The 25,178-nt window shown below is 45.5% G+C and overlaps 1 long non-coding RNA gene and 1 pseudogene across 3 annotated transcripts; both read left to right on the top strand.

The window, feature by feature from the left end:
* The first annotated feature begins 389 nt into the window (after positions 1-389).
* On the top strand, positions 390-1,088 carry LOC104662525 (annotated as a pseudogene). The gene has a single exon (XR_748005.2). The product of XR_748005.2 is annotated as a 40S ribosomal protein S9 pseudogene (transcript).
* Positions 1,089-2,315: 1,227 nt separating this feature from the next.
* Positions 2,316-15,556, top strand: LOC115900003. Of its 2 annotated transcripts, XR_004059674.1 has the most exons (5): positions 2,316-2,665; positions 2,777-2,851; positions 3,050-3,276; positions 5,253-5,424; positions 15,103-15,556. It is a non-coding gene; the product is annotated as an uncharacterized LOC115900003 (long non-coding RNA). The 2 variants fall into 2 exon arrangements; XR_004059673.1 differs by lacking the exon at positions 15,103-15,556 and having other exon boundaries at positions 5,253-5,558.
* The last annotated feature ends 9,622 nt before the right edge of the window (positions 15,557-25,178 follow it).

The raw sequence follows: 25,178 nt of genomic DNA, 5'->3' as shown, positions 1-25,178 counted from the left end.
CTCATCCGTCTCAATTCTTTTACTGTTATTACCATCATCTTTGGCATCATAATCAACATCATCACTTCAGCTGTTCCCACAGCCCCCCACACAGTGCCAGTGGGGACTCCACAACCATTACTGACAGCACAACTTCTTAACCCTTTTTTCTCTATGCCAAATGATTACGTTTATCGCCCTGTAACATCAATCGTCTTCAAGACTCAAGGTGACCAGAGTGGGTAGAATGAAAGCAGCACTGTTACTGATGCAAGAAACCCAATGCTCTATTTCAAAGGTCCAAATGCAACTTGCTGTACTGAAACAGCAGGAAAGCTGGGACTATACTGGCCACAGTATCAGGGAAGTTGACCCAGCTCTTGCCTATTAAAAATCACAGGAACCTCTTTCTCCGTGGCCGGGTTTTGCGCCTAGGCGCAGACGGGTAAGCGGAGCCAACATGCCGGTGGCCCGGAGCTGGGTTTGTCGCAAAACTTACGTGACCCCGCGGAGACCCTTTGAGAAATCTCGTCTCCACCAAGGGCTGAAGCGGATCGGCGAGTATGGGCTCCGGAACAAACGTGAGGTCTGGAGGGTCAAATTTACCCTGGCCAAGATCCGCAAGGCCGCCCGGGGACTGCTGACGCTTGATGAGAAGGACCCACGGCGTCTGTTCGAGGGCAAGGCCCTGCTGCGGCGGCTGGTCCGCACTGGGGTGCTGGATGAGGGCAAGATGAAGCTGGATTACATCCTGGGCCTGCAGATCGAGGATTTCTTAGAGAGACGCCTACAGACCCAAGTCTTCAAGCTGGGCTTGGCCAAGTCCATCCACCAGGCTCGCGTGCTGATCCGCCAGCGCCACATCAGGGTCCGCAAGCAGGTGGTGAATGTCCCGTCCTTCATTGTCCGCCTGGACTTCTCCCTGCGCTCTCCCTATGGGGGTGGCCGCCTGGGCCGCGTGAAGAGGAAGAACGCCAAGCAGGGCCAGGGTGGGGCCGGGGCTGGAGACGACGAGGAGGAGGATTAAGCCCACCTTTCTCTCCTGGGCTGCTGGATTGTCTAGTTTTCCTGCCAAATAAACAGGATCAGCCCTTTAAAAAAAAAAAAAACACAGGAACCATCGAGGGTGAGGCTGCTGGATTTCAGAAGGGCTGTTAATTGCTTACACCTTGACCTAACCTCGCTATAATGCACCGTGCAGCAATGAACCCCCGACTCTAGCTGGGCCAATCTGACTTGCTAATGGCAACTTAGAATTGAGGCCAAGAAACACGGTGCCTTGTCTGGTAAGGGCTAGAATTGTGCAGTGATGTAAGGCTAGGCCAGATGGTCACGCCTGGTGAAGCTCAGAAAGAATGAAGGAGAACCTCACAGGAGCAGAGATGAGAGACGCCCAAAAAACAAACAGCAGCTGTGGGTCCTCACTCCCACTCCAGCTCCCATCTTTTTGTGGTCTATACAAAACCCAGTATCTACAAAAGCCTTTCTTTTTTCTGGTTGACTTGAACTAATTGAGTGGGTTGCTTTTGCAACCAAGAAGTCTTCACTAAGACCCTCCCCTTCTCCACAGAGCTGAGAGATGAACCAGGCAGCTGCGCACAGTTGGAAGGTCAGGGAGAGGGTTGCCAAGAACTTAAAGATATCGTTTCCTTCTCTGTAGGAGATGGTGCTTGTCAGTCTGTGATTTTCTGTGAATCAGATCTCACAATCACAGATATGCCTCTCTGCCCCCACCTCCCCACTGCAGATAAACATAGCAACCGTTGCCAACCTTCACCTTCACTGAACTTCATTTCCTCTCTTGCACTTGAGCCTAGAGGAGACAGAAGCAAGCTTAAAGCCTTGTTAATGTGAGTCTGCCGGGCGTGGCGGTGCGGGCCTGCGATCCCAGCTACTCAGGAGGCTGAGGGAGGAGGATCCCTTGAGCCCAGGAGTTCAAGGCTACAATGAGCTATGATCACGCCACTGCCCTCCAGCCTGGATGACAGAGGGAGAGTCAAAACAAAACAAACAGCCTTGTTAAGGTGACTCTAACTGGGCTTTGACTTACCTTCTCTTTTTTGGGAGGTAGAAGGTGTTTGGAAGGTAGAAGGATGCGTTGCAATGATTCCCCAGCGTCATTCACTAGCACACCACGTTCATGATTTTTGACATTTCCACACATCAGTTGTACTATTATTTTCTTAATTAGACTTTATTATTTTCTTATCTTCGCCCATGATATTTTTGAATGAAACCATGGCTTTGCAATACATATTATATTTTTTCACATATACATTAAAATGCAAAACTATTAAAATAATTGTTTTTTACCACCTAAGATCATTTTATGTGTACCACCTTAGGAAACAATGCCATACAGGCTTTGGAATCAGGCAGGCCTGTTCAGGTAATACTTGTATGTCCTTGGGCAAGACACACTCTCTAACCTCCAATTGGGTCATAATAATTGTGTCTTCCTTAGGATTTTGGTGAGGGCTAGATGGGTCAATTTGTGTGTGTGTCTGTGTGTGTAGATGTGCGTCTCACTATATTGCTCAGGCTGGTCTCGAACTCCTGGGCTCAAATGATCCTCCTGCGTCGACCTTCCAAGTACTGGAATTACAGACATGAGCCACTGCACCCAGCCCTCGATGGGATGACTTAAACACTGTGTTTCAACTGCCTGGCATATGCGTAACACCTAGTAAGTACTCAGTCAATGTTAACCATTGTTGTTGTTCCTGCACTCTCTCTTTCTTCACTTGGTCTGTTTCTCTTTATTTCCTTTCTTGCCTTTTCGGTCTGTTTGAAACAGGAACCAGCATGAAATGGCTTTGCTTACTGGAGTCTATGGAATTTATATACAGCCCTCAGGGACCAGGACAGACAGGTAAGTGTGCAGCACCTGCTAGGACCGGGTGTGTATAATAGAACCTAACGATGTGACTTATTATCCCATCGTGCTTTATGTGGTTGAGATAATAACATTGTTTCTATAGAACCTGCTTTAAAGGTTCAAAGCCCTCATGGACATTATCTAGCTCATCTCTATGAAGTGTGGACAAGTGTTATCTTCCTCATTTTTCAGGTGGAGAAATCAAGACCCCAGTAGAGGGCTGACCCAGTTACTCAGCAATGCCGTGGCAGAAACACACACAAGAGCCTGTGGCTTCACAGGCCACGATGTTGTCTTAGCGATGTTGTCTTAGCGCAGCGCTCCCCGTGTTGACGTGGAAGGTGGTAATGGAAGTGAGCAAAAAACTGATCCATGCACAGATAAATTTGTGAATGCTGGATTAAACAAAGTTAAAATAGGTGGGTTTTTTTTTCTGTAGGATTTCTCAGTCTTTCATAAGATAATATGCATGATGATTCTCCAAGAGAAAGAGCATACATCATTTTCCAAATCTGACCACTAAGTGTACCCACTTAGGAACTCTGACGATAGTGCTCCTCAGAGCACTAGTTTGGGAAATAGTGTCTTCGTTGATCATACTGGCTTGAAAACTACTTTTCTAATTTCTTTATGTTATAAAAGAAAGCTGCTTCTGGAATGCCGAAACAAATCCAAAACCAAAAACAAATCCTGTGTCTGAAATCATCCTACCCCTGTGTTACCCTAGCCCCACCCTGGGAACTAAGATTCCATTCCTGTGTCACCTGTTGCTACATGCCTGGGCAACTGCCTGCCTTTGATCACATGCTTACTAATGTGTAATATTTTAACTCTATTTGGTTTTTAAGTTACTTTATTTTATTTTTGAGATGGAGTTTCACTCTTGTTGCCCAGGCTGGAATACAACGGTGCTATCTCGGCTCATTGCAACCTCCACCTCCCGGGTTCAAGCGATTCTCCTGCCTCAGCTTCCCAAGTAGCTGGGATTACAAGCGCACACCACAATACCCGGCTAATTTTGTATTTTTAGTAGTTTTCTCCATGTTGGTCAGGCTGGTCTTGAACTCCTGACCTCAGGTGATCCACCCGCCTTGGCCTCCCAAAGTGCTGGCATTACAGGCATGAGCCACTGGCCCCCGCCAAGTTATTTTTTTAATTTGTAATTTTTCTTTTGTTTTTAATTTTGAGATTAAAAACTTAAAATAATACAAGAAAATAGTCACTTCTAATTTTAAAATGTAAGTATTAATAGAAAGTTAGTGTTAGGAGAAATGTCATGTTATACAAAAAGGACGCCAAGTCCTACAGAGGCCAGATCACATGGCAGGACAGTAGCACACCCACAAATAGGAGAGAAGTATCCTGTCTCCTGGCACAGACTGGTTTTCACTAGTGAAGTGTTCCTTTGCTTTGATTTATAGATGAGGTGTATTGCTGAGCCATTTGAATGATCTTGACTCTGTGTTTCTCATTTAGATATTTAATATAAAATACTGTGTGGGAAGAAAAGGAAGTCATGGAAGCATCTGTTTTACAAATATGAAGTAGACACAAAGGTTTATTTCCGCAGACAGCACTCCTTTATTATACCCATGTGAGAGGTCAGCACCAATCCCACGTCACAGGCTCACCCTGCTCACACTGGGCTTGGATGTAGCACAGTGGCCATGCTAAGGACTGACGAGCAGGTCTCTCCTGCGGTAGAGGTCCCCTTGCTGTAGGAGAAAGGAGGCACCGTCAGTGCAGAGGACCTGAAAAGGGGATGATGTGATGGAGGATTCACATTGTATCACTTCTGTTTTCTGAAGAGGTTTGAGATGGCTTAAAAGGAAGAACATGCATATCAGAATTGTTTTGTTGTTGTTGTTTGTTTTGTTTTTGTTTTTGTTTGAGACAGAGTCTCACTTTGTTGCCCAGGCTGGAGTGCAGTGGTGCCATCTCGGCTCACTTCAACCTCTGCCTCCCGGGTTCAAGCAATTCTCTTGCCTCAGCCTCCCGAGTAGCTGGGATTACAGGCATCTGCCACCACGCCCAGCTAATTTTTGTATTTTTAATAGAGATGGGGTTTCACCATGTTGGCCAGGCTGGTCTCGATCTCCTGACCTCAGGCAATCTGCCCATCTCTGCCTCCCAAAGTGCTGGGATTACAGGCATGAGCCACCATGCCCAGCCAATTCCAGAGACTTTAATCACAAAAGTCTAAAAAGAATGAGGATAATATAAGACTCAGCACTGTCCATTCAAAATGAACAAATGTTAACACTTAGTCATATGTTCTCTAGACCTTAAAAATAAAAAGAAGGAATGAAACATTACAGATAAAATTGAAATCTCTGTATCAATGTGATGGGCTAGCCATGCTACAGTTAACAAACATATACTCCCAAAATTTCAGTGGCTTAAGGAGACAGAGGTCCATTTCTCAGTCATGCCTCACGCTCATGGTGGCTCATTTGGAAACTGTCGTACACTGTCTTCACTCGAGGACCCAGAGGATGAAGTGGACTGAAACACGGAAATCTGAAACATTGATGATCACTGCAGCAAAGGGAAGAGCTCGGCAAACTGTGCGTATCGTTCTTAGATCTTCCACCCAAAAGTGACACTTCCAGTTACATTTTATTGGCCACAGTAAGTCATATGGTTGTGCCTAACTTCAAAGAATGTAAGGACATATAATCCTACCATGTACTGGAAGGAAATCCAGAAGATTTTTTTTTTTTTTTTTTTTTTTTTTTTTTTTTTTTTTGAGATGGAGTCTTGCTCTGTCGCCAGGCTGGAGTGCAATGGCGCGATCTCGGCTCACTGCAATCTCCACCTCCCGGGTTCAGGCGATTCCCCTGTCTCGGCCTCCTGAGTAGCTGTGACTACAGGCACACGCCACCATGCATGGCTAATTTTTTTTTTTTTTTGTATTTTAATAGAGACAGGGTTTCACCGTGTTGGCCAGGATGGTCTCGATCTCCTGACCTTGTGATCCGTCCGCCTCGGCCTCCCGAAGTGCTGGGATTACAGGCGTGAGCCACTGCGCCTGGCCAGAAAGATTCTTAAAGAGAATCTAATGACTTCCCTCTCCCACTAGAAGAAGCCACATGAATGTGATGTGTATCTAAACCCTATTTTATATTTTCACTACAAATACACTGTAATATATGGTATTCATTTGCATATTTTATAAAATATTTGTTATGGGATCATCCTTTTATAATGTTGTACCATTTTGAGTCAATATTTTATTTTCAGGATTTATCAATGCTGAATCATACAGATCTAGTTCACTGATTTAAACTATTATATAGAATATTCCACATTAGAAATATACTGTGTTGGGAGGCCGAGTCGGGCGGATCATGAGGTCAGGAGGTCGAGACCATCCTGGCGAACACGGTGAAACCCCGTCTCTACTAAAAATACAAAAAAATTAGTCGGGTGTGGTGGCGGGCGCCTGTAGTCCCAGCTTGCTCGTGAGGCTGAGGCAGGAGAATGGCGTGAACCCGGGAGGCGGAGCTTGCAGTGAGCCAAGATCGCGCCACTGCACTCCAGTCTGGGTGGCAGAGTGAGACTCCATCTCAAAAAATAATAATAATAATAAATAAATAAATAGAAATATACTGTGATTTATTTGTCTATTCTCCTACAAATGAACAAAGTATTTCCTTTTTTTTTTTTTTTTGAGATGGAGTTTCACCCTGTTGCCCAGGCTGGAGTGCAGTGGCGCAATCTTGGCTCACTGTAACCTCCACCTCCCAGGTTCAAGTGATTCTCCTGCCTCAGCCTCCCGAGTAGCTGGGATTACAGGTGTGCCCCACCACACCTGCCTAATTTTTTTTGTATCTTTAGTAGAGATGGGATTTCACCATGTTGACCAGGCTGGTCTTGATCTCCTGACCTCGTGATCCGCCCACCTCAGCCTCCCAAAGTGCTGGGATTACAGGCATGAGCCACCATGTCCGGCCTCCAATTTTTTTTATTATTACTAGTAGTGAGGCATTATAAATATGTTTGGGAGATTCCCTTGCGGTTTTTCTTAACTGGGTTTAACAAGACAAACTCTAATGTCATAATGCAACCACTGTATGTAATAATTAACTTTTCTCCTGTGTATCTAGAATGATACTAGTTATGTACCATCCTTGGGAGAGTTGAGGAAAATAATCATTCAAATAATTTTCTGTTTTCTATGGTTCAGAAGAAGAATCTCAGTTGAGAAAAGCTGATTTGAATATGACCTAGAAGTGGATTGCAAGGTCTTAGACTATGGACATTTTCAAGTTTTCTAGATGTTGTCAAGTTATTCTCACAAATGACCTTGTCCTTTACACTTCGGCCAGATGAGCATGAGAGTTCTCATTTTCATACATCTTTGCCAACATGTGCTATTGTCAAACATTTACTTTTGGCCGGTTCCATGGGTGTGAAATTGTATCTTATTGTTGTTTTTTTTTTTTTTTTTTTTTTTGAGACGGAGTCTTGCTCTGCTGCCCAGGCTGGAGTGCAGTGGCCGGATCTCAGCTCACTGCAAGCTCCGCCTCCCGGGTTCACGCCATTCTCCTGCCTCAGCCTCCCGAGTAGCTGGGACTACAGGCGCCGCCACCTCGCCCGGCTAGTTTTTTGTATTTTTTAGTAGAGACGGGGTTTCACCGTGTTCGCCAGGATGGTCTCGATCTCCTGACCTCGTGATCCGCCTGTCTCGGCCTCCCAAAGTGCTGGGATTACAGGCGTGAGCCACCGCGCCCAGCTTATTGTTGTTTTTAAATTGCGTGTCCCCGGTTGCTAGTGAGTGGAGCCTGTTTTCACATTTGTCCATTGAGTTTCTTTTTCTGCACAGTACTGTTCAAATTCTTTGCCCATTTCTCTGCTGGGCTGTTTATGTTTTTCCTATTGAGTTTTAGTAGGCTTTTTTTTTTTTTTTTTTTGAGACAGAATTTCACTCTTGTTGTCCAGGCTGGAGTGCAATGGCATGATCTTGACTCACTGCAACCTCTGCCTGCCGGGTTCAAGCGATTCTCCTGCCTCAGCCTTCTGAGTAGTTGGGATTATAGGCATCCACCACCATGCCCAGCTAATTTTTGTGTTTTTACTAGAGACGGGATTTCACCATGTTGGCCAGGCTGGTCTTGAACTCCTGACCTCAGGTTATCCACCTGCCTCGGCCTCCCAAAGTGGTGGGATTACAGGCTTGAGCCGCCGCGCCCAGCTCTTTATTAGCTTTTTGTACCTTTTGAATCTAACGCTTCATCTGTTACACGTGTGGCCATCTCCAGGTGATTCTGGTATACCCTCCCCCTACACATCAACCACAACCACCAACCATTCTTTCTGTTGTTTTTGAGACAGATCTCCACACTCTGTTGCCCAGACTGGAGTGCAGTGGTGATCTGGACTCACTGCAACCTCCACCTCCCAGGCTCAAGCAATTCTCCTGCCTCGGCCTCTCAAGTATCTGGGACTCCAGGCATTACACCACCACACGTGGCTAATTTTTGTATTTTTTGTAGAGACGAGGTTTTGCCATGTTGCCCAGGTTGGTCTTGAACTCCTGAGCTCAGGACTGTGTTTAACCCAACACAACCTTGTCCAGATCTAGCCATTCAAACATTTCTTACAATGTAGGCAAGTACAGAATACATCCTCTGTTCATGGCAGGGGTTACTTAGGGATAGAAGGACTATATAAAATGAGTCTATATATTCTTTTATTTCATTTTTTTATTTTAAAAACGTTTTCTTTTGTTGTTTTTTGTTTGTTTGTTTATAGAGACGGGGTCTTGCTGTGTTGCCCAGGCTGAGGACAAAATCCTGGGCTCAAGAGTCTCTGTCTATATAGACTGATTTTAGATATTCCTTCTATCCCTAAGTAACCCCCTCCACGAACAGAGGGTGTATTCTGTACTTGCCTACATTGCAAGGAATATTTGAATAGCTAGATCTGGACAAGGTTGTGTTGGTTAAGCACGGTTATTGTTATCCAAAGATCAGCCAGTCCAAATGCTCTTCTCATAGAGGCCTTCTTTGACCTAGCAGGCAATAGAAGTGTTTAAAACAAGTTGATTAGTTCCTTAAATGAAACTGAATTTGTGGCTCTCTAATAGACCACGGCTGAGCAGTCAATGGTACCCTGTGCTCATGAATTGACTAGTGTCTTGGAAAGGACCCATGAGCTGAAAAGACATTCTAAGTGCAAAAATAGTGCGGTAATTATAGGAGTAAGTGGAGAGTCAATTTCTTCTTAAAACATCATTCTTAAAATAGACTAAGTGCAGGGGTGTTGGTTGACATTATATTATGGTATTTACGGTATTGTTTTCCCTTCTCTATTCTCCAACTATTCTATAATGGACTTACACTATATTAATAATTCAAAAATCATAATGAGAAGCAAAACCAAAATGTAACCCACTGTGATTATAAGGATTCTCAGTTTCTCAAGCAGTAAAAGGCGTGGGGAAAAATCCCAGGCAGAAAACTATAAGGGTCTTTCCCATTTGCAAGCTTTTCAAAGTCAGGTTGAAAGTGCTAGAAAACTAAAGCTTTACGTAGAAAATGGGGGAGGAAGTCGCCAAATGCTGTGAATGAAAAGTATAAAGAGGAAGAAATGGTGATGGAAGGGGAGGAACAGAATGGAGGACGAAGGAAGAGGGAGGCTTGGCCACGTTCAAGGGTGTCCTGGAATAGGAGTTGTGTGTGCCTGGGGGAGCCAGGCAGCCAGGAACAGAGGAAAGAATACAGGGAGATTTGATGGCCAAGACTCGTGTGGAAGCCGTGGCTCTGCCCTTTGCTAGTGTTTGGTCATGAGCTCTTGGCACAGCCTGGTGTGTGAAATAAAGGGGCATGCAGGGTTGTCCTGTGACCCATATGTGATGACATTATAGGAACACATTTGGGGAACACAGAGGTTCTGTCCGTAGGTTACTTAGTCTTAACGAGAAAAGGGCTTGACCTCAGCCTCTTGAAGAAGGTAAAAAAAGGGAGAGAGAAAAGGGCACCGGAGGAGTGCTACTAAAGAGCAGAAAGAGAAAAAACTCCAGGCTGGGGCACGGTGGGAGGTGAGCACGCGAGAGAACAGCGCCAGAGCCTCCAAACACAGGGGCCCACCCATTGCCATCCCTGCCTCATTCACTGTGAGTGACCTGGGGTTATGTCCCTGCTGGGCCTCAGGGGAGAGATTTGGGGGGACACTGTACATGCACTGTATATATCTAAAATCTAATCATGTTATTTATTTCTTTTCTTTTTCTTTTCTTTTCTTTTTTTTTTTTTTTTGAAATGGAGTCTTGCTCTCTTGCCCAGGCTGGAGTTCAGTGGCAGGATCTTGGCTCACTGCAAGCTCCGCCTCCCAGGTTCAAGCGATTCTCCTGCCTCAGTCTCTCGAGTAGCTGGGATGACAGGCACGTACCACCACGTCTGGCTAATTTTTGTATTCTTAGTAAAGGTGGGGTTTCACCATGTTGGCCAGGCTGGTCTCGAACTCTTGACCTTGTGATCTGTCCGCCTCGGCCTCCCAAAGTACTGGGATTACAGGCATGAGCCACTGCACTTGGCCCTCTTTTTCTTTTTCTTTTTTGAGACAGAGATCCACTTTTGTTGTCCAGGCTGGAGTGCAATGACCCGATCTCAGCTCACCACAACTTCTGCCTCCTGGGTTCAAGTGATTCTCCTGCCTCAGCCTCCTGAGTAGCTGGGATTACAAACATGTGCCACCACGTCTGGCTAATTTTTGTATTTTTAGTAGAGACAGGGTTTCTCCATGTTGGTCAGGCTGGTCTTAAACTCCCGACCTCAGGTGATCTTCCTGCCTCGGCCTCCCAATGTGCTCCGGAAGTGCTGGGCGCTGTGAGCCACCGTTCCCGGCTTTCTCTTTTTTTTTTAGAGACAAGGTCTTGCTCTGTCACCCAGCTTGGAGTGCAGTGGCATAATCATAGCTCACTATAATTTACCACCATGCTCAGCTAATTATTTTTATTTGCTTTTTTTTGTAGCGACGGGGTCTTGCAATGTCGCCCAGGCTGGTTTCAAACTCCTGGGCTCAAGTGATCCTTTTGCCTTGGTCTCCCAAAGTGCTGGGATGACAGGCCTGAGCCACCGTGCCCAGCCTGCTATTTCTTATTAAATCTCTTTGCACAACGTTGGGAGAGCTTGCGAGCTTGCGAGCAAAGGGCAGCAAGTCATCTAGAAAGATGCATTTTGATAGGTGGAAACTTAGCATCAAATGAAGAGGGATTTTTTTTCCTGCCCCCACGGCCCTCACTTTCTGTGGCCTGACATTTGTGTCCCTTTAGCTGCTTAAATTCCCCAAGACTCAGTTGACTTCAGGGGCAAATCACTACCTTACTGTTCTCTCCCACGTACACCTCGAAAGCTGCGGATTGTGTTTAGGTTTTTTCTCTCCCTAAGAGGTAGCTGTACTCTGCCTTCCTTTTAACCACAGTTCCCTAGAAAATAAGAACTGCGACAAACAAAAGGAGATGGGTACAGGAATAGGCCTTACTCCTCTTCTCCCCTGGTTCCTCGACCCTCGATCCCAGGGACCCTAACCATGGTTGTGGTTTTCATTGAGGAATTAAGGCCTACAAAGAGAATCTAATTCGCAGTAACCTAAGCCTGACTCTTGGCTTTGAAATCCCAGCTTTAGGTAAAGCCTACCTGCTAGGTTCTTTCCTCATTCTGTTGAGGTAGCTCTTATGAGCCTCTATTTTACACATGTGGCTCCTCAGACTTAGAGAGGTTAAGTCAATTTCCCAAACTCGGCAGTGGTGTATAGTAACATTTTTAATATTACCTTCAGGACTGGCTCTTTTTCATATGTAACTCGGTGCTTGCCAAGGACGACGGGAATACACAGCCCCATAAGGGTACCTGAGCGTGTGTGTGTGTGTGTGTGTGTGTGTGTGTGTGTGTGTGTGTATGTAAGGAGGAGGTTGAAAATTATGTTCTATATAATATTATTTATGCTCGAAAAAGAACCCATTGCTTTCATTTTGCAGTGAAACTTTTACTTTTGTGGAAAGTAAAATTGGACAGAAATCTTCTTGACTGTTGGGGATCTGCAAAGATATCCTCTTCAATGTGGAGGATGTTCAGAGCAGGGAGAGTGAGATGTTTATTTTCTATTTATCAGTTGGGGCATGTGGGTTACACACAGCAGCCTAGGCCTTGCCACATGCTCCTGCTTTGGCTCACTGATATTTTGTATTTAATCTAATCTTGCAATGAAATTCTTCTCAGTGCTTTGTCATTTATGACTTCACTCTTTCTCATAAACAGCCACAGTTTTTCTCCTCTATTTAATGACAGAGGAAGAAAAAACAACCGTGATATAAAATGAAAAAGAATGCAATATAAGATTTTATGTGTAGTATAATCTCAACTTTATTAATAATTTTTAAATGAATTTATAAAAGTTAGTATGCGAGGGAATGGACTCCAATGGAAAAAGCACAGACCTGAAGCCAGAAAGACTCAGGTGTGAATATTGTCTCTGCCCTGACTGGCTGTATGAACTTGAGCAAGCTACTTAAACTTTCTGATCCCCAGTTGTTTTATCTGCGAAAATGGGGAGGGCGAGGAATTGTATTTATATCAGATAAACCGAATTCAATTATAAGTAATTAAATGAAACACTTGACACACAGAGAACCCTCAGTAAATGATCTTATTATTCTAAGTAGGGAACATAAAGAGCCTGCTTCATGGGCACGTGACCACTCCGTCAAACAGGACTCCAGACTGGGTTCAACGCTCTGCTGTTGCCTTCTTGAAGTTCTTCATAATTTGGGAACAGAGGGCCTAGGTTTTCATTTTGCGTCGGACTCCACACATTACACACATGGCACACACACAGAGAAAAGATTAAAAAGCAATAAACCAATTACATCAATTTTTTTTTGAGACAGAGTCTTGCTCTGTCACTGTGGCTGGAGTGCGGTGGCACGCTCTTGGCTCCCTGACAGAGTCTTGCTCTGTCACTGTGGCTGGAGTGCGGTGACACACTCTTGGCTCCCTGCAACCTCCACTTCTAGGTTCACGCCATTCTCCCGCCTCAGCCTCCCGAGTGGCTGGGACTATGGGCGCCCGCCATCAGGCCTGGCTCATTTTTGTATTTTTAGTACAGGCAGGGTTTCACCATGTTGGCCAGGCTGGTCTCAAATTCCTGACCTCAAATGATCCACCCACCTCAGCCTCCCAAAGTGCTGGGATTATAGGTGTGAGCCACCGCGCCTGGCCTACATCAAATGTTTAATAGAAATAAATAAAAACAAAAAGCAATAAACCAAAATGTAAACAATGTTTAATCTCTGGATGGTTTTCTTTTTCCTTTTGTGTTTTTCTGCGGTAGGAGTGGGATTCGCTGTGTCTCTGAGGCTGTAGTGCAGTGGCACAAGCTTGGCTCACTGCAGCTCTGCCTCCCAGGTAGCTGGAACTAGGCATGCGCCACCACGTCCGGCTAATTTTTATATTTTTTGTAGAGACAGGATTGTGCCATGTTGCCCAGGCTGGTCTGGAACTCCTGGACTCAAGTGATCCACCCACCTCGACCTCCTAAAATGCTGGGATTACAGACGTGAGCCACTGTGCCTGGCCTCTAGGTGGCTTTAAGTGGGGACTTTTATTTCTCACACATTCTTCTGTATATTCTATATTTTCTTCAAGAAAAATATCTTACTTTTCTAATCAGGAAAAAAAGTGAATATATGCATGTGCCTTTACAAAATTGTTCTCATTGTGCATATGAGTGAAACCAAGGTAGCAGGTGGGAAGGAAATGACTCACGTAAGATCACACAACAGTCAATGTCACATTATGACAACGCTCAGGAAACTGCACTTCCATTTTTGCACCCCACTCTCTTGGGTCTGAGTTACCCACAGTTTTTCTAACAAGAATCTCGTGGGCATCTGACTTGAGTTGGAGACCTACCACTACACTGTGCAGAAGGGGGCCCCCCTCAGAAGCCCCGTATCAATTACTATGTGCTATCTGCACAGGGCTTACTGCTATGGGAGTTTCAGAAGTGGAATCCACAACCCCTGTTCTCAAAGGGCTTACAGATGCATGCTTACAGTTGCATGTGAAACAGTGACGTCAATACTGTTGTGCAGACTCTGAACGCTGTAAGAACAGCAGGGGAAGGAACTGGTTGTCAGAGGAGCAACCAAGAACCGTTGGCACAAAATCTTTTCACCAGGGTTGTTCACACACGCAAAAATGCTGGAAGCTCTGCTCCTTTTAATTTCCTCCAGCCACCCTGTGTAGGCACCTGAAGGTAAACGGCATGAAGGAGAAGGAGATAGAAACGCACAAGATAGTTCTCATTTTGCATATTCCATAGTTCACAGTATTGAAGGTCTTCTTCGACAAACCCCACTGAAAAAAGTTTCTTGATTTCACCTTCGCCGTGGCTAAAAGCAGCGGCTCGCCCCCACACTTTGATTGTTCCCTTCTGTACTTTCTCTTCCCCTTCTGTTTCTCTTCGTGAGGGGTCCAAATTGGAAACTTTTTTTGTCCCGCAGCCCACCATAAGGGTTCATTCTGTGAACCTACATCTATTGCATACCTGCTTGCCTAACAGTTCTTTCCCCAAGAACCAAACATTAAGTTCCTCTTAGCAGCACAGTAAATCTTCACAGGCTAATGTGTGTGTGTGTGTGTGTGTGTGTGTGTGTGTGTGTGTGTGTATATATATATATATTTTTTTTTTCTTGATACAGAGTTTCGCTCTTGTTGCCCAGGCTGGAGTGCAATGGCACGATCTTGGCTCACTGCAACCTCCGCCTCCTGGGTTCAAGCGATTCTCTCACCTCGGCCTCCTGAGTAGCTGGAATTACAGGCACCTGCCACCACGCCCAGCTAATTTTTGTATTTTTAGTAGAGACGTGGTTTCACCATGTTGGCCAGGCTGATCTCGAACTCCTGACCTCAGGTGATCCACCCGCCTTGGCAGCCCAAAGTGCTGGCATTGCAGGCGTGAGCCACCGTGCCCAGCCCACAGACTAATATCTTTAAGGAACTTCTAGAAATCATCTCTGGCAGAGTCATCCAGGCACAAACAAGAGGTTCTGGGCTGATATCAAGGAGAACAAGGGGAAGATTCGGCAGTTACACAGCCAGGCTCAGACTGAAGGGATTCGTATGAATATTAACATTAGCTCCATTTACTGGTTTCTTTAACTCTGTGCCAGGCAGGTAATTTGCTTGATATGCATGATCTGATTTAATTTAGTTCTCATAGTGATCTTTCTGAAACAGGTACTGCGATCCCCACCTTCACAGGGAGAAAGGAAGCAAAGTAAGTTGCTCAAAAACACAGCTAGTCAACACCCCCTGAATGTACCATGCCAAGGGTGAACGCTCATGTAAACTGTGGACTTTGGGTGATAATGATGTGTCAACGTAGGTTCAATGATTGCAACAAACGCACCACTCTGCTGTGGGATGTTGACCGTGTGGGAGGCCGTGAGTTGGGGTGATGGAGGAGAACTCTCTGTACTTTCTGATTGATTTTGCTGAGAACCTAAAACAGCTCTAAAAAAAAAAGTCTATTTACACACACACACACACACACACACACACCCCTAGTAAACAACAGGACCGGGAGTCAAAACTATGTCTGTCTCCTTAGGGGATGGTGAGTTACTATCAACAACATGTTGAACTCCACCATACAAGTAGCAATAATGATGTGTGTGCGCGCACATGTGCGCGCGTGTGTGCGCATGTGTGCGTGCGTGCATGCGTGTGCGCGTGTGTGCGCATGTGTGTGCGTGTGTGTGCATGTGTGTGCGCGCGCGTGTGCGCATGTGTGTGCGTGCATGCATGTGTGCGTGTGTGCATGTATGTGTGTGCGTGTGTGCGTGCATGTGTGTGTGCGTGTGCGTGTGTGCGCACACGTGTGTGCGCCCGTGTGTGTGTGTGCGTGTGTGTGTGTGTGTGTGTGCACGTGTGCACATGTGCTGTGCATGTATTGAGGATGGGGGGGTCTATGTTAAGAAAGAATTGGAAGGAAGAAATTTCAAATTGAGTCCTGGCTCCATCACCAGCTGTGTGATCCTGGACAGGACACTTTGGTTTTAGCTTCCTCATCTGTAAATTGCTACTGGGTCATCGTGAAGATCAAATCAAATAAAATATGTACAAAGTACTCTGAAAGCATAAAGTACTCTGAAAGCAACTATTCCTGTGTTAGTTTTTCTCTATCTCTCTGTCTCACACACTCAGATGTACACATCTGGGTGATTAAGGGGATAGTCAGGAAGCTCATCTCGCAAGTCTCTAGTCCCACCTTAACACTGAACTGCTTCTCTCATTTGTAAAATGAAGTGGTGGTTGACCTGGTACCTCCATTGGAGGGTTTGTTGTGGTTTTCTTGGGACTCTAAGCTCTGATTTCCATCCTCTACTCAGAACTCCATTCCTACGCTCCCACCCAGTCTTAAAGACTTGGCTGCTGTCTCTTCTGTCCACTCTCCACTGCCACCTTCAAGCTTGCATCCTCTCCTCCCCACACCCGGACCGGAGTCCCCTGTGCAATTTGAGACACAGTGCATCAGTGACATTCAGACATATCTGTCTGAGGAACACTTTGTGGTTTCCCTGCCATTTAGAAAAGCTTTTAGTTATAGAAATTTTCCAACATACACAAAAACAGAGAGAGTAATATATCTTAATGTACCCAAAACCCATTTTCAACAATTATTAACACATGAGCAATCTAGTTTCATCTGTATTCCTACTCACCACCCTATCACTGGATTATTTGGAAGCAAATACAACATATTGTTCCATCTCAAATAATCTCTAAAAACAATGACTCTTTTTATTAACATAGCCAAAATACCATATATCACCTAAAGTTAACAAAATATCCTTAATAATATTAGATACCTAATCAGTATTCAAATGTCCCTGGTTATCTGGTATAGGTTTTATTATTCAGTTGGTTTGTTTGCAACATAATCCAAACAAAGTCTATACGCTGTATTTGGTTGATATGTCTCTTAGGTGTTTTTTTTCTTTTCTTTTTTTTTTTTTTTGAGATGAGTCTCCCTCTGTCACCCAGGCTGGAGTGCAGTGACATGATCACAGCTTACTGCAGCCTTGAACTCCTGGGCTCAAGCAGTCCTCCCAACTCAACCTCCCTAGTAGCTGGAACTACAGCTGCTTGCCGCCACACCAGGCTAATTTTATTTTCGAGATGGAGTTTCACTCTTGCCACCCAGGAGGGCAATGGCACGATGTTGGCTCACTGCAACCTCTGCTTCCTGGGTTCAGGCAATTCTCCTGCCTCAGCATCCCGGGTAGCTGGGATTACAAGCATGCGCCATATGCCTGGCTAATATTTGTATTTTAGTGAAGACGGGGTTTCACCACATTGGCCAGGCTGGTCTCAAACTCCTGACCTCAGGTGATCCACCCACCCCAGCCTCCCAAAATGCTGGGATTACAGGTGTGAGCCACCATGCCCAGCCTAGGCTAATTAAAAAAAAATTATCTGTAGAGACAGAATCTCCTTGTGCTGCCCAGGCTGGTCTTGAACTCCTGGACTTAAGTGATCCACCTGCCTCAGCCTCCTGAAGTGCTGGGATTATAGATGTGAGTTGCTGCACCCAGGCCCTGTCTCTTAAGTTTTCATCTATGAATTCCTTCTTCTTTTCTTTTTCCCTCTCATTTATTTGTTGAAGAAACCAGGTCAGGTTGTTTGCACTGTAGAATTTCCCAGGTTTAATCCATCCCTGAGTATCTTTAATATACTCCTATCTTCCCTGTGTTTCCTATAAACTGGAAATTAGATCTACAGCGTATTCAGTTTCAATATTTTTGGCAAGAATGCCTCATAGGTGGGGTGTCTGAGGAACACTTTGTCAGTAAAAGAGGCCCTGTGGCAGCACCCGTCATGCCTGGATAAGTGGCTGTAATTTTCACTGTGCTTTGTAGACCTTCTTTTTCCTATTCTTTTTTTTCCTCCTTATTTATTTACTTATTTTTATTTATTTTGAAGGAGTTTCACTCTTGTCACCCAGGCTGGAGTGCAGTGGCACGATCTTGACTCACTGCAACCTCCGCCTTCTGGGTTCAAGAGATTCTCCTGCCTCAGCCTCCCAAGTAGCTGGGATTACAGGCGTCTGCCACCACGCCTGGCTAATTGTGTGTGTGTGTGTGTGTGTGTGTGTGTGTGTGTGTGTGTGTGTGTTTAGTAGAGATGGGGTTTCATCATATTGGCCAGGTTGGTCTTGAGCTCCTTACCTCAGGTGATCCACCCGCCTCGGCCTCCCAAAGTGCTGGGATTACAGGTGTCTGCCACCACGCCTGGCTAATTTTGTGTGTGTGTGTGTGTGTGTGTGTGTGTGTGTGTGTTTAGTAGAGATGGGGTTTCATCATGTTGGCCAGGTTGGTCTTGAGCTCCTTACCTCAGGTGATCCACCCACCTCGGCCTCCCAAAGTGCTGGGATTACAGGTGTGAGACACCGCCCTGGCCTTTTTTTCCTGGTTTAAATATTACTTCCAGACTTGAAACCTCCATCCAATCTTGTGTGTCTTGGGGTTGCCCAGCCCACACAAACCAGCCCTTAGAGGCTTATCGCCCATGTCCCCTGAGCAGAAGTCCATTGGTTCCCAAGAGGTGCCTTGAGGGGCAGCTTGAGAAATGGAGCGGGGCAGTTGTCGGGGGTGGAGGGGACGGGACAGATAGGGCAGAGCTGGATGTGACTCTAGAATTCGAGCAGCTTCCCTTTAATCTGCTTTATGTTCACTTCCACGTAAGATCACATTTAAGAGAAGGATTTCTCATCTTCCAAAAGTTTGCAAACCACTGATCTCTGTCTCTCTCCTATCACTAAGAAGAGATCAGCTATTCCTCTCCCTTAAGCCACCGAGAGTGCCAGGCACCTTTTTTTGTTGTTTTTTGAGACAGAGTCTTGCTCTGTTGCCAGGCTTGAGTGCCGTGATGTGATCTCGGCTCACTGCAACCTCCCTGTCCCGGGTTCAAGCAATGCTCCTGCCTCCGCCTCCCAAGTAGCTGGGACTGCAGGCGCGCACTACCACACCCAGCTACTTTTTTTGTATTTTTAGTAGAGACGGGGGTCTCACCATCTCGGCCAGGCTGGTCTCGAACTCCTGACCTCGTGATCCACCCCCCCAGCCACCCAGAGTGCTGGGATAACAGGCGTGAGCCACCATGCGGGCCAGAGGCTCTGTTCTTAATCATTCATTGAACAGTGAGTCACAGTTAAAATCCCCCTCCTCTGGGAGCGAAAGAGCGAAGGGAAATTTTACTCACCACCACCAAGAGCGTGCCCAGGCCTCAGGGGCATTCCCACAAGACTGTGTGCCTGACTTCTGATCGAGGCGTGAGCAGCCTGAACAGAAGTGACACATACGCAGTGACAGAATTCTAAATGTAGAATTTTGGTCGATAGTTCCACTGGCCAAGAGGGTAGCTACTAGCTACTTAAATATGACTACTTAAATGTGAATTCAGAGGCTGGGCACGGTGCTCACGCCTGTAATTCTAGCACTTTGGGAAGTCGAGGTGGGCGGATCACCTGAGGTCGGGAGTTTGAGACCAGCCTGGTCAACATGGTGAAATCACATCTCTACTGAAAATACACAAAAAAATTAGCGGGGCATAGTACACACCTGTAATTCTGGCTACTCGAGAGGGTGAGGCATGAGAATTGCTTGAACCCGGGAGGTGGAGGTTGCAGTGAGCTGAGATCACACCAGTGCACTCCAGCCTGGGCGACAAAGTGAGACTCTGCCTCAAAAAAAAAAAAAAAAGGTGAATTTAGGCCAGGTGCAGTAGCTCACACTTGTAATCCCAGCACTTGTGGAGGCTAAGGCTGTGGATTACTTAAGCCCAGGAGTTCAAGGCTGCAGTGAGCTATGATTGTGTACTGTACTCCAGCCTGGGTGACAGAGTAAGACCCTGTCTCTAAAATAAATTTAAAAATAAATAAAATCAAACTATATGAATGTATTGAAACTAAATCGAATTTAAAATTCAAATTCTTACTCAGCCAACCAAGTTTCATGTGCTCGATTGGCTATGTGGCTAATGGCTACTATATTGAAGAGTGAAGATGGAGACGTTCAGTAACACTGACTGCACTACCGGCTCCCTCCACAGACCCTCAGAAAGCTTCCCTTTGCCCTCCCTGTTGGCCCTGGGATTCCTGGAGAAGTGAATTTGAAAGCAGCTGAGTTAATGTGTACATGGGCATAAGTGATTTTGTAAGCATGTTCCATAGTCCGCTTTTATTCTCACTTCTGTATCTTGTTTGACGCGGGTCTGCCCTACTCAGCCTCCATTAGCAGAGGCAACAGATCGTGGTAATTTTCCCTAAAATTTTTCTAATTACATAAATTTTCCATCAGGGAGGGTCTTATTGGTAAAATTAAACTAAAAGCATTCGATTCTTCTTGCTCTGTTTCAATTTTTTAAAAAGCCAATAATTTCTAGCCCTCAACTTTTACACACTGAAATTTAGACCTGTATCTGAGATCTTACACTGTTACACAGGAAGTATTTAATAGAAACTTTTTTTTTTCTTTTTTTTTTTTTTTTTGAGACAGAGTCTCGCTCTGTCACCCAGGCTGGAGTGCAGTGGTGCCATCTCGGCTCACTGCAACCTCCACCTCCAGGGTTCAAGCCATTCTCATGTGCCTCAGCTTCCCAAGTAGCTGGGATGACAGGCATGCACCACCATGCCCAGCTAATTTTTGTATTTTTAGTAGAGATGGGGTTTCACCATGTTGACCAGGCTGGTCTCAAACTCCTGACCCCAGGTGATCTGCCTGCCTCGGTGCTGGATTACAAGTGTGAGCCACCACGCCTGGCCAAAACACACATTAGAAACAGAATTTAAGAGCTGGAAGGAATCTTAGGAATCAACTCTTTTGATAGCTTCACATTCACAAAGAAGAATGTAAACCCCAGAGAAGTTAAGTGACTTGCGGAAAAACACAGTGACTCAGCACACTGAGAGGAACCCAGGCCACCTGGCTTTCACCCTAGAGCTTTTCCCACAATTCAAAATTAAAGGATCTTCTTACTGCCGCCTTCTTGAGTATCCTACAACAATGCTTTGCTCCTTCTACAAAGCAAGATCCCTAGGGCCTCATTGTAGGCCCCTCATTCCATGAAACCAGACTTGGAGTCGTTTCTGAGTCACTCTGAATGTCTACTTATCTATAAGTTCAAGGATATTCTAAAATATACTTTCCAAGAGACAGTCTCACTAAAAATGTCCCTCTGGCTTTACACCACAAAAATCACCCTGGCAGTACAGAAAAAGAGAAACCATTTCCATCCACAGTGATAGCCTCCGCGTAGGTGCAGTTTCAGTACCAGCCAAATGTCAGCAACACTCTCCCCTACAGATTCCCTTGCCATCGAGTGTCTCACCAGGGCACGCATGTGGTGCTTTTATATCCCCACAGCGTTTAACCCAATATCGACGTGGTAGAGACTCAGCAGTTGCCTCTCAAGTGGGAATTAGACTTCAAAGACTCTGATCAAATTCTAGAGCAGCGGTCAGCAGACTACAACCTGTGGAGCCAACTCTGGTCTGTTTTTATATTTGATTCGTTCTGTAAATAAAGTTTTATTGGAACACTCCCACACTCATTCATTTACATGTTGTCTATGACTGCTTTCACATTATTATAGAATTGAGTAATTGCAGCAGAAATCATATGACTCACAGAGGCTAAAAAATATTGGCTCTCTGGCCCTTTACAGAAAAAGTTTGCTGGCTGGGCACAGTGACTCACACCTGTAATTCCAGCACTTTGAGAGGTCAAGGCGAGTGGATCGCTTGAGCTCAGGAGTTCGAGACCAGCCTGGGCAACAGGGCGAAACCCCCGTCTCTACAAAAAATACTGAAATTAGCCAGGCATGGTGGCACATGCTTGTAATCCCAGCTACTGGGCTGGGGGTTGGGGCCTGAGGTGGGAGGATCACTTAAGCCCAGGAGGTGGAGGTTGCAGTGAGCAGAGATTGTGCCACTGCACACCAGCCTGGGTGACAGAGTGAGATCCTGTCTCAAAAAATTAAAATTAAAATTAAAAAGCTTCATAGAGCAATTTGAATTTTATAAAAAAGTGAAATGAAAAAGAAAAGCTTTGCTGGTCCCTGGTCCAGGGTTACAGGTGGTGGATACGGTAGATAAACCATTTTCCAAAGGCTTTTTTCTATTTACTTCCAAACGATGCTTGTGAGATGGGGAAAGGTCCAAATCCAGAAAGATCTTGCCAAACCGAAACTATTATTATCACCAATTACAGCTGTTTCCTTTTCAAACTAATGTGCTTATTAATAGGAAATTTTTTGAAATATATTCAAGTACTTTTCTCTTTTGCATTTTTTTTGTTCCTGTTTCCCTCTATTCAGCCAGATGTATCCATATTTTCTAAAAGATAATGAGGATTTTCACAACAGGAGTGCAAAGAGAAAGAAATAGTTAATATTTTGCTTCTGGCATCCAAAATAAGGTTTTCCAGCAAGATTTTTTTTCTTTTTTTAAAGACATGGTCTTGCTCCATCACCTCAGGCTAGAGTGCAGTGTCATGATCATAGCTCACTGCAACCTTGAGCTCCCAGGCTCAAGCAATTCTCCCACCTCAGCCTCCTGAGTACCTGGGACTACAGGTGCTGCAAGCTGCCACATGTAGCTAAATTAAAAAAAATTTTTTTGTAGAGACAGGATCTCACTGTGTTTCCCAGGCTGGTCTCGAACCCTTAGGCTCAAGTGACCCCCTGCTTGTACTTCCCACAATGCTGGGATTACAGGTGTGAGCCACCAGGCCCAGCCAAAAATTTCTTGTACAGATGGGATCTCACTATGTTGCTCAAGCTGGTCTTGAACTCCTGGGCTCAAGAGATCCTTCTGCTTTGGCCTCCCGAAATGCTGGGATTACGGGTGCGAGCCACACTGCCCAGCCAAGACAATATTTTTGACAACCAGGTTTTGTTGAGAGAGAGGATTTTCTAAATTTCTTCATTTCCCTTTGAATTGTTGTCATTGAATTCTACATCAGATATATCCCAGCCAAACAGGAGAAAAAAAAAAGGAAGACACAGCATACCTTTTCTGATCCTGGATTAAGGGGACTATGGGAAGAAGTGAAGTAGTGGAAGAGAAAGGAGGTATTCAGACATAACGGTTCAGTTGTTCCTCTCTGAGCCAAAGTCATGGATAAGAAGATGGACTCGGAAACTAGATTTCCCGGATTTCAACCTTGGTTCAACTTCGGGCAACTTCATAACCTCTTTGTGCCTCTGTTTCCTCACCTGTAAAACAGCAATAACAACATTACCAACTTCCCGGAATTGTTACGAAAACTCCATAAGGTGAGTAAACATTGAAGTGCTCAGCATAGGCCGGGCGCGGTGGTTCACGCCTGTAATCCCAGCACTTTGGGAGGCCGAGGCGGGTGGATCACCTGTGGTCAGGAGTTTGAGATCAGCCTGGCCAACATGGTGAAACCCCATCTCTACTAAAAATATAAAAATTAGCCGAGCGTAGTGGCACACGCCTGTAATCTCAGCTACTCAGGAGGCTGAGGCAGGAGAATCGCTTGAACCCAGGAGGCGGAGGCTGTAGTGAGCCAAGATGGCACCACTGCACACCAGCCTGGGCAACAGAGCGAGACTCCATCTCAAAAAAAAAAAAAAGTGCTTAGAATAGTGCTTGTTACATGGTGGTGTTATTATGAGGGGTGGGGTGATAGATATTACTGGGAGACGTTTTAAGCAGTGCTGAGAAGAGTGGGTTCTAATTCCCATTTGGGAATGTGGAAGGAGATCACCCCACAGGCTGCCCTGTGCCAACTGGAGCAGCCACATCAGAGCAAACTCTGCTGGAAGTCGGGCTGAGCTTGCCTTTCCCCAGCCCTCCGTCAGCAGCCGTCCGTTCCCATGTGTCCAAGGGGGCTCAGGAGCACTGGTCAAGCATCTCGCAGGAAAATTTCGAGGGGTTTATCTTAGAGATGTTGGCCACTGAGCGGATATAGTGGGATGGGGGCGCATACAAGTCAAAGCCAGGTCTCAGGACGGTCCACATTGCCATGAGCCAAGGCAGCACAGACAGCAACGGAGACCACTGGATCTCAGAAGCAGAAAGAGAATCGCCCATGAGTGACTCTAGCCCAATATCAGACATCAGCTACCAGTGCCAGCAGGAGACCCTGGAGCAGGACCTGTGTCTGCTCAGCAGTCAGCAACTCGGGCAGGCCCACGGGCCCAGCAGCTCCAGGACAGAAACGAGCAGAGATGGAGAGTTCACAGGATAGATCCAAGAACCGTCCACACCCCACCCATCCCATGCAACTAGATGCCAACTTCTGCAAATCTGAAAGACTGAGCATGTGTCTAAAGTGGACTGTTTACCATTTAAATGATTAAATCCAACTATGCTTCATAGATTAAACTAAAATATGGCCCCCATGCAATTGTCCAACCCTCCCTCACACCACTGTCCAGAGGGATGGGAACTTATGAAGGCATTTCATAGAACTGAAGAAATCACTTTTTTTTTTTTTTTTTTTTAACATTTGAATGTGGTGAGAGTAAACGTGTGACTCTGCCTGTCTTCCTCCCGCCCGCACCTCTTTAAGCCCTGAATTGGATTACAGGTTAACACCCTGCCATGCACGTCTACGGACATCCCCACACCCACACGTGCACAAGCTTGTGTCTAAACCTTGCTTCAGGAACAAGCCAGAAGAGTTTTGGGTTCTAAGGTAAACAGGAGAGGAAAAAAAAGAAACGTTCTAAAAAAAGACTCGCCCCTGGTAATTTTATTTTAAACCTAGGGAGAATACTGCTACTTGCATAAACAGGCTTCGAAGGTGCAACTTCTCCCTGCTCCCTCTATGGCTAATCAAGGGAGGAGTTGAAGGAATCAAACAATTTGTCAGTAAAAACATATTGTTTACTCACTTTGTAGAATACAGCCTATGCTTTGGAGCCTATTAGGTAAACTACAATTTTTAAAAAAACTTTCAGGGATATAGGGAACAAAGCAAAGAACAACGGAAATCCCAATGCCTCAGTATTGAGATTGTGCTGGAGGTCACCCCACCCGTGGGAACTGGGGACCCCACTCAGCAGTGAAGTCAGATAGCGTTGTCCTCAGGCTGTTTTTCAATTTCCTTGATAAATATGCAGGATTTCTTTGCCAGTCGTAAAGCTCCTAGCTGAAAGCAGGCTGGTGACTTCAGAGGGCTCCGCTGGGACTGGAAGGTCACCGGAGCCACTGGTGAAAATGACGCCGTCACTACCAACTCAGAAGGCCACCTCTCAGTGTGCCAGGTGCCACCTCCTGG

This window comes from Rhinopithecus roxellana, chromosome 10, assembly GCF_007565055.1.
Source record: "Rhinopithecus roxellana isolate Shanxi Qingling chromosome 10, ASM756505v1, whole genome shotgun sequence".
Lineage (NCBI taxonomy): Eukaryota > Metazoa > Chordata > Mammalia > Primates > Cercopithecidae > Rhinopithecus > Rhinopithecus roxellana.
The sequence above is the reverse complement of the archived record's forward strand: the minus strand, read 5'-3'. Positions and strand labels throughout refer to the sequence as shown.